Raw genomic sequence first — 13,265 nt, forward strand, 5'->3', positions numbered from 1 at the left:
GATTACTGTTCAAATCTGGCTTCTGAAAACCAATCAGGTTTGAGAATTTTGGTAAAATTTTTTATAGAATATTTTTTGGTTCTTTCTTTTCAGAAATCAGTAAACGACATCTGTTGGTCACCTTCATCAGCTACTCTGTTCGCATTGCGTGAACGAGTAAGGCCGTAGAGATCTGGAGATTTTAAGCCTTAACACGTAAGCAACTATTTACAGTGAAGATATATCTAGTTATACTCATAAGATTGAGTGACAACGCGCTCTGTATTGGTCGTTGCTTTCTCCCCTGATTGTACCATGGTTACACATTGCAAGCAGACGTCAAAGGGTGCTAGGCGCGGGAAAACATGCAGGGATGCCAGGCCCAGGAAACGCACGGACGAATTCCTATTAATGTGCAGAAAAAATATGCCAATTTGTGCCCAGTGCAGGAAAACAACAACTATTGCCAATGGCGGGGCAAAACAAGCAGCGATTATCAAGCGCGGGAAAACAAGCAACGCTTGCCAAGTGCTGGAAAATCAGCAAAACGATTACCAAGCGCGGGAAAACAAGCAACGATTGCCCAGCGCGGGAAAAACAAGCAACGATTGCCAAGCGCGGGAAAACAAGCACAAACGATTACCAAGCGCGGGAAAACCACAACGATTGCTAAGCGCGGGGAAAACAAGCAAAACCGCTTACCAAGCGCGGGAAAACAGCAACGATTACCAAGCGCGGGAAACAAGCAACGATTGCTAAGCGCGGGGAAAACAAGCAACGTTTACCAAGCGCGGGAAAACAGCCACAGGTGTATGAAGCGGTGGCAAACAATCGATTGGTTTCCGCGAGTGTAAAAATCATGCCAATGAATGTCTAAGCGCATGCTGCTTGCAGAAAAAGATTGGCTCTAGCTTGTGTTACATCTCACATATAGGCGAATATGCTCGCTAAGGCACTGAATATTTTATTTGAACCATTGTTTTTTGATCTACTGTTCTTCTTTCTTCAATTTTATATGTTTGTTTGTCCTGTGGTGTTTAGGTTAGAGCCCACTCATAGCACATGTTCCTGTGCAGGAACTGACGTTGTCTGCCGTTTCGATTTGCTGTCACTTCAGAGGTTATTCTCTCTTTCAAAGAATTATTTCTCTATGAACTGACAAATTAATTTCCAAATAGCATAAATTTCTTTGAAGGATTCACGCTATGGTTTTTTTGTCTACCATAAGACCCTATCTTAAAATTTTTCAGTTCACCAGCAACAATCTGCGTTGAGTTTCTGCTCCAATCCATATCCATTACCTTTTGGTTCCCAAGTTGTTTTTTCCTTACCTTACTCCGTCGTTTTTTTTCCTAACCTTTGCTTGGCATAACTGAGCGTTGTTTTCGTTCTGCTCTTTTTGCCGAAAAGCGACTCGAAATATTACAATGTAGCTTGCAATTTAAACCCATGGCTAAAAATTAATTGTCTTTCTATAACTCAGATCCAGACCATTTTAGTGGGCGACTCGGAAGCCCGGGTTACTGTGTATCAACTAAGAGGTCTTCCTGCAAAAGTGGACACCAGGTATAAAGTTTTCCTTAGCTGTATTGGCAGCGTTTTATTGTTTAGGTGAACTTCACTTACAGATCAGTAGTGCATTTACTAGGTGGGTAAATCGATAATATCTGCATATCACATGGAATCGTGTAAAGAATCAAAGCATGGCGCAAGAGCACGTTTAATATGTTTTGGATTGTAAATTGACACCCTTCAAAAGGCCCTGCAAAGGGCTTACATTTGCGAAACGCGAGATTATCTGCACCAATACTGCTGTGGTCGCAACGCGTGCGATTTCCTTGGCTAACGAATCTGTCTCGAAACGTGCATTTGCCTTGAGACTTGCTACTGGTGCGACACGCGTGTCGTTGGTGGAAGTGGGGGCCGTCTCGGCACCTCAGGTATTTAGGTGTTGTCTAGACACGCGTGAAGATCTCGAAACGCGCGGCTGTCTCTTCATGCGTGATTGACGCCTCGTGTCATTGACGACTTGCCCACTTACCTCTAGCTGCTTTTTTCTCCTCGCAAATATTTCAAAAGTAATTTTTTAAAGAAAGAGATTTTAACTCCACCATATCGTCACAAATAGAATTTCAGTCCATCCTTTCTACTAATTTTCTTATTCTTCTTTCTTTGGTCGCACAATCACTCCTTTCTCCCCAGAATTCCTCAAGATTTTTATAAACTTTGGATGGTATTGAAATATTGTTGAGTGCAGCGCACATATGGCAAGTCCATGATTCGGGAAGAACCGTTTGTAGCGTTTTCTCCATGAAAAATACTCGTTGTAAGCGTTCTCGTTTCTGTCCAGGAAAAGTAAATAATCAGCTAGAGTTTTAATCGACGCGAAATCCAAAACGTTGATAAAAGAACCAGGTATAGCGATTTTCTGGTCGTACGAAGCGCCTCCGAAAACTACCGGCACAATATCGTGGTCAAATGGCATGTACCAGTACTTTTCGGTCACGTAATCCGAGCAGTATGAATTTTCAAATGCAAGGATAAATTTATAGCGTTTTAACGTATCGTCGCAAGCCGAAGATTGCCTCGGACACGTTTCAGTTTGGTTAAATCTCTTTGAACACCATCCAAACACATCCACTTTGACGTATTTCATGAGTTTTTTGACAAACTCTTCGCGCAAACCCTGGCAGTGACTGACAACCCAAACCACAAGTCTATCTTTGCTCGATGCATATTTTCTATCTTGCGTTTCCTCGTTTTCAATCTCGTCGGGCTGAAGTTGGGTGTACGTTCGGTAGGGCACGAAGAAATCCGAATCCCTCCGATAGGACATAGTCCAGTTAAAAAACCCGTTATACAGCCATGGTTCGTAAAAAGTAAATTGAGGGCTTTCATGTATAAAATAAACCCATCTCTGATGTGGAGTTTTAAACTTCATTATGCTTTTCATGTGAGAAACACTGGGTAAATCTCGTCCGTGGAATATCACTGCATCACTCCGATTAAGGTCTTTCCGGTTGTAAGAGATTCTACATGCCTGCACAACACAAGGTATTCGTTTCCAGTTTGTGAAATTGTAATCGTTAGAAAGTCCTCGCCATGGTCGTTCACCGAATAAAGTCGTGTAGAACAGAACGAGTTTCAAAGCGTTTCTCCTTCGTAATGTCTGCGGCCCGCTGCTGAAGAATAATTTCGTAGCTATTCGCTGATCGGACATCTTTCTCGATGGAATTTTGCTGTCGAAGAACCAGTATTGTAGGATTAAAGAGAGCTTCCCAAGCTAATGCTGTAAAATAATAATCTAGCTTTCCAATTGCCTGCCATGGCTTTTACGGTTTGTCAGGGCCCAAGCTTTTATTTGGAAAAGAGATTGATTGAATGGGATTGTTCCACTATGAAATTGGTAACCTAGCGACATATTCATCGAAAAAGAAAAAAAAAATCAAGAGTCCTCCTATAAACAGAATTTAGATATTCCTTTTTACTTATTGTTTCGTTTTATATCAACTTTCAAAAAAAAAATTTTTTGAAGGAGGCGGGAAGGGGAAAAAGCGAAAACATTCCTCTCCTAGCCAAATTTTGTTTCCAAAAACACCCGCTCGCGGTTTACAAATTGAATTTGAAATGCTTTTGTTCTTGATGATGTGCGTGCCTAATATCTTAAAAATTTTAATATTCTTTAACGAGGAGTGTATCGGTCAATTCAGTCTGCCTCTAACTCAGAAAACCACGAACGCGTAAATGTTTAAAATGTTAATCGTGATCTAATCAATAGTGGCAACCATAAATTCACAGATTGTTTATGCTGTCATTTGAGCTTATAATCGCAGCTTCACCTTCGTGTAAATTAACTACATTACTTAAATATATCGAAATATAGATCTAAATAAATTTTAATTTTAAGGAAAATAAATTCCTGCCTAAAACAATCACACGAAGGTTTTGGTTTGTTACGGTCAGCGAAATTTGTAAGAAATCAAATTGCAGTGTAATTTACCGAGTTTGACTTATGGTTGCGTGTCACTACTTCAGAGTCGCAGCTTTCAGTCGCAAGTTTTTAAAGGTCGCCGGTCATAAATTACAGCGCAGTACGGTTGAGAAAAACTCTAGTTCTAACTCTGTTTGTTTAGATAGTGGTAGAACTTTCCTAAAAAAAAAATAATTCGATATTTATTCTTTATTTCTACAGGCGCTGATATTGACCAAGTTGATCAGGTCTGTCGATAATTCTGCAGGATCCCAAGAGAAAAGGAAAGCAGATTCGGATTAAAAAAAAAACTCTGAAAACAGAGTCGCTTTGATGAGTTATTCTTTGACTTATGTAGCTCGTAAGTGTCCGTAAAATCCATACATAGGTGTGAGCGCCGGTAATTATTACATGAAAGCTGTTTTTTTATGTAAAATATCAAGGAAAAACCGCAAAAGGATTTTTGAACTTTCATTGGTTTTATTGTCCGACATGAAAAAAAAAAGTTTGTGGTGTTTAAAAAGTCACGAATGCGGACTTTAAAATTTCAAGGGAGTTCGTAGGATGATCTATAGCAAATTAGGTTACCAACGTCTTTAAAGCAGTTGTTTGAAGGCCAAGATCACAGATTTTAATAGCAAAGAAGCTATGTTATGAAAAACAAACAAACATACAAACAAAAAATTTGATAATTCTAAAAAATTTGTTTGTACTTGAATATAGGTCAGAATGAATGTGTTATTTATTTTGTAAAAAGCGTATCTTACATAAAATCTTTCTTGATATAAAGAAACGACTTGTCTTAAATAAAACAGGACATTTTCTAAAACGTGGTCACTGTTACGTTGGTGCTTTCCTTAGAAGACTCAAGGAGAGTTTGATGTTTGCTTCCACTTATCGCTTTATGACTTGGCGGAAATGTTTGGAAACTAAATTTTTTTTGGTGAAGGTGTTTTTTTCCGTAGCATTTTTTCCTGTTCTTCCACAAATAACAACTCTAAAAATTGCGGTCGGTATCAAGATTAATCCTTATGATTCCATTTTGTTGGACCGTTTATTTTAACTGAATCGTTAAAACCAGTGCAATGACTTCATATCGTTCAGCATGATAAGGAGGGGTGTAAATTTGTGGTTAATTCACGTTTCTTTTCCTCAGCACTGATGTCATCTTAGCCTTTCAAAGAAACGTTGATAATCTTGATGTCGTCGTACCGTTTATCGTCCTTAGGATTTGTTTTCACCTTACTAATCTCTTGCACCACGTCCATTCCTTTAACGACGCGGCCGAACACAGTGTGCTTGTTGTCAAGCCATGGCTGTTGTGAAAAGAAGAAGAGTAAATGAATTAACTTTTGGTCAGTCAGTGGTACAAGCTACTTGGAAGGAAAAGTGATAAAACCAAGGTTGTCAAAACAGCCAATCAGAACAGGCAAACGGCTTAAAGCGTGGGAAAACGAGAGATACCTCGCCGCACTTGATTATTGTTTTGCATCTGATTGGTTTGTAAGAAGAGGCGAGTTTTCTCGACCAATCAAAAGGCCTAAAGAGCTTCACTGCGTAGAGGCCCATACAAGATAGGTTGAGAAATTTCAAGGTTACGCGCTTCCCCGCTTCACACACGCTCTTACAACGCGTCCCCATTATCTTCACAGCGTCAGCTTTCTGAATTTATTTTTTTCTAAATTGTACTGGTTGTTCTCGTGTCGAGCTCTACCCCCTCCGTGGCAGACTACTGTCCCTTGAAATTCAAAGTTAAAGAAAACTTCCACTGAATGGATGAAATAAATTGCAGATATTTTAGTGAGAAAATCTGTTGTCCCCTTTTCTTTGAACGCGCCGTTGTCTAAAGAACGATTTTAAACCCCTGTTTCCTCTCTGGTGTACTTACCGTTGGTACGACAGTGATGGAGAACTGCGAGCCGTTTGTGTTCGGTCCTGCATTAGCCATGCTTACTGTAAATGGTCGATCGTGCCGCAAGTTTCGATGAAACTTGTCTTCAAACTCACCGCCCCAGATAAATTCCCCTCCAGTGCCATCACCTGATATGCAGAAAAAATATAATCGCACAGTTGTAGTCTTGCAGATTCATATCAAACTCTTTCCCCAGTGAGTGGAACATTTGATTTGAGTAATCTTACTTGAAGGATTTCGTAAAATTGCCCCAAGCGCATGCGCGAGCTCTTATGATTGAAAATGGCGGAAAAAATGAAACGGATATCGCAACCTCCAAAACGGCTTTTAAACGAATATTTGGCGGTTGAAGACAAGAAGAAAAAGAGGCATAAATCAGCTAAGGATAATAAACTTTATGAAATCGAAATAGTCGCGATCGATAAACAGAAGAAAAAAGTTAAAATTCACTATAAAGGTTACAGTGAAGAATCTGATGAATGGCGTGACTGTCAGGACGAGAACATGTTTCTATTCGAACGGCTGGAGAAAACGTATATTCCTGGAGAAATATCTCTTGAGGACAGGACGAACGTCTTCCATGGACATGTCTATCAAGAAATAAAGCGCAAGCTGTGGTCAGGGCGGCGTGATGATCCTGACATCAGGATCGAAGTTAATGTTGACCCTGATGTTTTTGATAGAGGACTTGGTAAGGTTGTAAAAGGAATTCAGATCAGAGGGAAGAAGGTGCATACAATCAAGGATAATGCTGAATTGGATCATATACTAGGGTTAAGGTGGAATGAGAGGATTTTCAATGGAAATGGCGACTTTGCGTATGTTGTCAATGGAACAGTAAAATACTGGTTGTCCAAGAGAAACCCAATTATGGAGTTTAAATACATCGGAGGGAAATTTGTACGGTCAGAGATAGAAGGCTTGTATGCTTTAGTTTTAACCTTCGTTAGGGGAGACGGTAACAAGAGACAGTACATCAGCAGAGCTTTTTAGTTTTATTTTAATATCTCATGTACAAAATATATTTTGCATTGTTTATGTTTGCATAGTCTACACTGCGAATTTCAAAGGACATAATTTGTCAAAGGCTTAAATTACTCAATGAGGCAGAAGTATAGGTTCACTGTTATATATTCTAAAATGAACATGAAACAAGTGGGATATAAGTTCAAATTATGTTGTTAGGACTGCTACAAAGGCTTTGCCAATCACTTGAACCCTACATACATTTTGGGGTCCATTTCCCATTAATTTTAACAAGATGCGAGCAGAATGTAGGATGCTGGCAATGTATACAATGTGATGTACATGTCTTAATGGTGTGCCCAATGTTTGAGCAGTTGGAACACTTGTAGCTGTTTTTGACCCTGGAATACCCAGCTGCCTCCAGGTATTGTATTCTATTTTTCTTCAGAAATAATTGTTTGAGTGCAGCAATTCCCCTGTGGTTGGTAGATCAAAAGTAATCCTTTGATACCCTATCGTTGTACTTCTCCATACCTTGCTGAGTATAGTGGGCGATGTTTGTGTATAGATTAAGGAATTCTGGAACATGGGCATAAAGGGCATGCATGTAAGGGGTGACATCCTTAGTTTGGTATAACTCAAGAAATTTACCTAACCAATCCCCAATTTTGCCTTTGAAATGCATAACTTCATCATTAGAATGAAAATCAAGCTTTAAATCACCAATAATATCTATGAAATCAGCCCATAGCTTTTGAATTTGGGCACTGTTTTCACAAGTAGGAAGAATTGTTGATATTTGTATATATTGAAACAATTTCAACTTCTCAGGACCAGTCAGGTCTCTGTACTCTAATTTCTTGCTTTCTTTCCCAATGTGCCACTGAAATGAAACTCCCAGGTTGTTAAGGAGCATTTCATAACCTGCCATATATTTATATTTATCTCTTGGAAATCCATCTGTAAATGTTACCTTTTTCTCAATGCTATCTAGTCTTCTTAATTGTCTGATCAGAAGTTCAATTAAATTGTCAGAAATTCGTAAGAACAGATGTAAAGTATCAATGACTACATGATCAAGAGGAATAAATGGGAACAAAGGATTATTTTTGCAATTGAACTGTTTTGATTTTGCACACTGACTTATTTGTGCTAGGTTTCGTGCCCCTAGACTAAGATCAGTCATAGACCATTGCTTATTTGTATCCCACCTCTGTAGCCTGGGGCACTTACACCATATGCAAGCATAGTCTTGGTTTGCAGCCCCCAGGCCGCAAACACAAGCCAGAAACTTCCAGTCTCCACCAAGGAAATACTCGATATTATATTTACAATTATTTACAGTAATTATCTTAAGCAATTCCATCTCATTCCTGAGATCAGAGAGACTCTCTTGTAAATTTTCATAGCTTTCAGTTGTTTTAATTATTGCCAAAATGTAATTCCCTTTTTCACCCATGGCTAAATCTTTCTCATTTAATATAGTGTAAGTAAAGTTCACTATTTTCAACCTCTTTCCTATTTGTGTTCCATCCCCACTGAGCTTTACCTTAATTGTGTTCTCTTTCAAGTCTAGTCTTGTTAACTGTTTTCGAAGGCTGTCTTCAAATTTCACTTGAACACCTGCTTCACCTGGAGTGCAACTCAAATTCCATGAAGTATTTAACTCATTTATCCGTTTTGTTATCTGAGACAGTTTTGGCATATCTTTTGCCTTGACTGAAAACTCACGCCAGGCTTCATTGGAGATATTAAAGTTGTCTTTTAGATACATCCACATATTAAGGTCATCTAACTCTTTGTCTGTCATTTCCTTTTCTGTACTATCAATAAAAGGAAGTTCCCCTTCTTCAAGAAGACTAAAAGTCTCTAACTTACCAGTGTCCTCATTGAAGACATCTACCTTGGTGGCAACATAATTATATAAACCAAGGAATGACAGGGTTGTGTGACATTGTTCCTTCAACTATTTTTTGACACGTGCCTGATGTTGTCGGGTGTACTGCCGAAAAGATTTTTTCTTTGCTGGGCCTCTTGACCTTTTTTCCAAGCACATGTCTGCAACCTTTTTCGCCAAACGTTTAAATCGTGTCTTGCTCTCTTCGTCTTTATTCTGTGACTTTTCCAGGGCAGTTTTCAATTTCTCTTCAAGGCAAATCCGTTTAGCTGCTTGCTCAGTCACGCACTCCTCGAGTGCTCTTTTCTCACCTCTCAGCCGATCGCAATCACCCTTTAATTTCAAAACGTCAACTTCGTTGTAGAACACTTTTAATTTATAATTTGGTCCAAATTTCCACCCGTTAACTAATTTCTTCAGGGCTTTTCCGCCTGATTTGCTTGCCCGCTTGAACGCTGTATGGAGGATTGATATCTTTTTCTTAAAAACGTTCAAAATGCGTTTGTTTACTTCCACATTATGTGCTCCTGAATCTTCCAAAATTTTCTTCACGACAGATGCTATAGGAGAATCGTTACCTTCACCGTCATCACTCTTTTTCTCCTTCGATATGGTGTAAATGAGGAAACTAAAGGAAAAAAATGGAACATCGGTAAATCTATTTTAAATGCCGCTAACATAAAAAACATGTAACACAATCTTACTTTAGAATTGTTGACATTACGGGAAGAGTATTTCCTACTTCTAGAGCCGGTTACGGCGCTTGTATTCGATGTCATTTACTCCTTTTCCGAGCTCAACTACCTTTTCCGACGGTACCCTTTACAGTGTTAAAATTTAAAGTAATAATATTATTTTATATACTTACTTGTTTATTTCGTACGAGAACGAAGGAACAGAATCACCTGATGAACTGCTTCCCTGCTCTCCTGAATCGTTCCCAGCCGATTCACTTCTTTCAATGGAAATGAATAGCAGCAGTAAAAACAGATATTGGTAAAACTTGAAGGCCATCGGTCCGTGAGAAAATTTTTATCAATATTTATGAATCGCACACCAAAACGCGGGGAATTTATTACAGTTTTCAAATCTGGCGGTAACACGTCTATCCCGGCATGCAGTGAGAAGCTGTTCCTCAGTCTTCATTGGCAGGTCTGATTTTCGCGCTCAGATTTCTTAAAAATTGACTCGACTTAATAAAACAAACTTCCAAGGACCATGACTTAATTTATGTTTTTCGAACTAAAAAAGTGTAATTAAGATGCAATAAACATGTAAGTTTAATAAACCGTTGGTAACCAGTTGTGAAATTTTTCATGAAAATCACAGTAAGCACAAAACTACCAAATTTTCATTTTATTGTAAGAGAGCTTTTGATGGGCGTGGCCGTCGGAAATATGATAGAACCTTTTGTTAACAAGGAGTTTCATATGCTCCCGGACAAGAATTAAATCTCGATGTGGATGGAAAAGGTGTCATGTTTTCTAAATGAGGTCCCTCTGTCCGAAGGCTAACATGCCAGTTTTTAACCTTTAACTCACATAAGTGACCAAGAAATAATTTATACTTGTAGTTTCCGTACACTACTAAGTAGAAAAGTTAAGAGAATAAAGAAAAATATCAACCAAGGAATGCTACATGATTTAAGACTAGACTCCAGTCGGGGAATATATGCAGCGAATAATATTCCTTTACCTGTTTCCCGGTATTCAAATACACTAGCAACGACAGTAAATGAGTGCTTACCGACTCAAACGCTGACCATAACGGCAAGGAATATTCTAGATAATTAAGGAAGAAGAATATAAATAATATGAAAGCTTGAATGCCCATACTTGCCTGATCTCGGGTTGCGAGGTCACTACGTTTTTCCTGTCGGCGAAGACTTAGCAATTAACTAAATTCTCAACCTGCAATTTTTTGGCTTTCTTTTGAGGGTGTTTCGAGGAACCTTTTCGATAGGAAAACCCTTCAGTGTTAAAACTCTATTTAAAACCCCATGGCCCTTCGGAGATCACTGCCGACACCTGCATCCGAATGCGTGAGGTACTGAGGGTGTGGCTGCATCCGACTGCGTGAGGTACTGAGGGTGCGGTGATTATTTAGCTCTTTTAGTTTCATCCAACGGTTACCTTGCTTCTACTGAAAAGTAAAAAATTTATAATACGACCTAAATTCCAGAATAAAAAAGGTTTTTGTGGAATGTTTCCGAAGTTCGTTGCAAAGAGAAAAAAAAAACCAAAAAAAAATCGTTTGCTTTCTCCACAGGGGACAAATCCGTTTGACTTCACGTGACCCATTAAGGCTCCTTGAAAAGCGCACAAATTAAAGCTACGTAAGTTCTAAATACTCGATCCGAGCAAACTGATATTACGTGTAACTCACTCAGCTCTGCGATTCATTTATACCTTTTTATAAGATTATTTTGTCACGGAGTTTACGTGTGAGAACTGAAAGAAACTTGTAAAACAAGAAGGGAAAGCAAGGACAGCCGTAAACATGACTACATGCAGTGACTACACACATTTGTATCAATACCAGGTGAACGCTTGTCAAAATTTATTTCATGAACAGCTCCCTGACGTCCCAAAACTCAAACCATTAGAGGAGCACGAAATACCAGAATTTATGATACGTCTAAAGTATAATAAGCCAATCTTGTACGATATCACAGGCTTAAATGCTCAACAAGTGGTGGCCACGCTGGTTGGCATTGTCAACGACAGAGAGAGGTTTACGATAAACAAGAATTTCTACCTGATGATAAAACACAATGCAATGGTACGGGAACTTTTCAGACTCACTGCAAGGCCAACAACACACCAGCCTGGCAATGGCATTATGTCCATGCGTCCGAGGGGAAGTGAAAAATTTGGCAAGTCAAGTGGGAAAACCTATGAGCAGCTCATTGAGGCTTTGAGGGAACATTACCAGGATACTATCACCTTTACGAAGGATATCAGAAAAATATTTCTGAACAATAAAGTGTCCGATTGCAATTTTCCTCAAGTCACCCTTGAAGCCTACATGATTTTGCTTTTTGAAATAGCTCGACGAATGGTAAAGTTAAAAGAACAAAGCGAAAGAAAGGGGCAGTATGATGTCCTTCCAACTGCAAGCGCTATCGTAGGGAGTGTTAAATTGCTCGAGTATGGTAAAGATAATGTATGCACGTTTGAGGACGTTTTTTCTTCTGACGGTAAGTTTCATTTCTTCTCCGGCAAACCTCAGACTAGGAAAAGAGCAATTGGCAACATAACCACAGCCTTAGTTTACGCCGAGAGCGAAAAAACGGCGACCAGTTCGAATATCTCGAAGAAAAGGAAGGTGATGCCAAGCACGGAAATAAATCTTCACCTCAAAGAGCTTGAAGGAAGTTGTTCACGATCACTTTGGGATGTAAACATGATACAAATGAGGTACGCTCTCTCCTTACTTTAAATTGCTGTCCATGTTTTTTTTAAAAAGCTCTTGAATTCGTAAGACCTTCCTAAAAAATTCTTATTTTGTGTACAGAAAATTTTGAAAGCTCAGTTATTCACAGATTTTCTGTGCAAAATTGCACGCAGTCGTTCAACTAGAATTTTTGTACATGTAATGTGAACAAAACATTTACCGTTCTAAACTGCGCCGCGATACAGTTTAGTGTTATTCTTGCTTCTGGCCGTTAAACGTTTTCGTTTGTACATTACAAGAAATACTAATTAACAAAATTGATAAATAGGCCTGAAATGAAGTTAAAGTTAAATTAGTACAATTAATTCATCGCCTTAGCTATGCAACTAAACATCTTTAAATATTTTTCACGTACGTATCTGTCACGCACTTCGGAGGAATGTGATCACAAATATTTCACAGCACTATGATTGGGTTTTACTGTGATCACATGTTGATCGACATGTAGCGTGGCCCATTGGAGATATTTGCAATTGTTATTAGTTGATCCTTGATCGTTGTGTTACGACCGTTGAATATGTGAGAATTGTATATCGCAATACATTGTTGGTTTGGATTAAATCGTGTTGTTACATCGAAAGATACAGTCCTCTTCATTTGTTTGAACCAGCTAGCGGGGTTATAAGAATTCCGCAACACCCTAGTACGTGAGGTAACAATTTTTTCGGGATGACATAATGGATTTCTTTTTCCTTTTCTTCTTATTATCATGGATTTAAGATAAACTAGACCCTGTGAGCAGGGTAACTGGGATACCTGGATGGTACTGGATCCGTGGAATCAAGTGTAGTGATACTACGCGTGTCGGACTAGTATACTGAAATAGTGAGCTCAAGTGTGGCCAAGGGCGTACACCTGTCTCAAAACAAAGGCATGCTATGCATGCAAGAGTTATTTTTGGTAGGGTGGGTGGATTACTTGAAACATTGTAAGTGGTCTACATTCTTACAAAAGGAAAGAAGATTATTAAAACGGGAAAGAATGAAAATGTCGAATTACCTCACACACAGGTATTTTGTGGTAGATTATGTGTGTTGTGCGAATAAATGTAACCAAAAATAAACTGTATTGGTGCCACGGATACC

At 38.9% G+C, this 13,265-nt stretch overlaps 2 pseudogenes; both read right to left on the reverse strand.

The window, feature by feature from the left end:
* Window positions 1-2,111: 2,111 nt before the first annotated feature.
* Window positions 2,112-3,306, reverse strand: LOC136277359 (alpha-(1,3)-fucosyltransferase 7-like; annotated as a pseudogene).
* Window positions 3,307-7,080: 3,774 nt separating this feature from the next.
* LOC131783306 (uncharacterized) lies at window positions 7,081-9,738 on the reverse strand (annotated as a pseudogene).
* Window positions 9,739-13,265: the final 3,527 nt, after the last annotated feature.

Source organism: Pocillopora verrucosa, chromosome 12 (assembly GCF_036669915.1).
Source record: "Pocillopora verrucosa isolate sample1 chromosome 12, ASM3666991v2, whole genome shotgun sequence".
NCBI classification, from domain to species: Eukaryota; Metazoa; Cnidaria; class Anthozoa; order Scleractinia; family Pocilloporidae; genus Pocillopora; species Pocillopora verrucosa.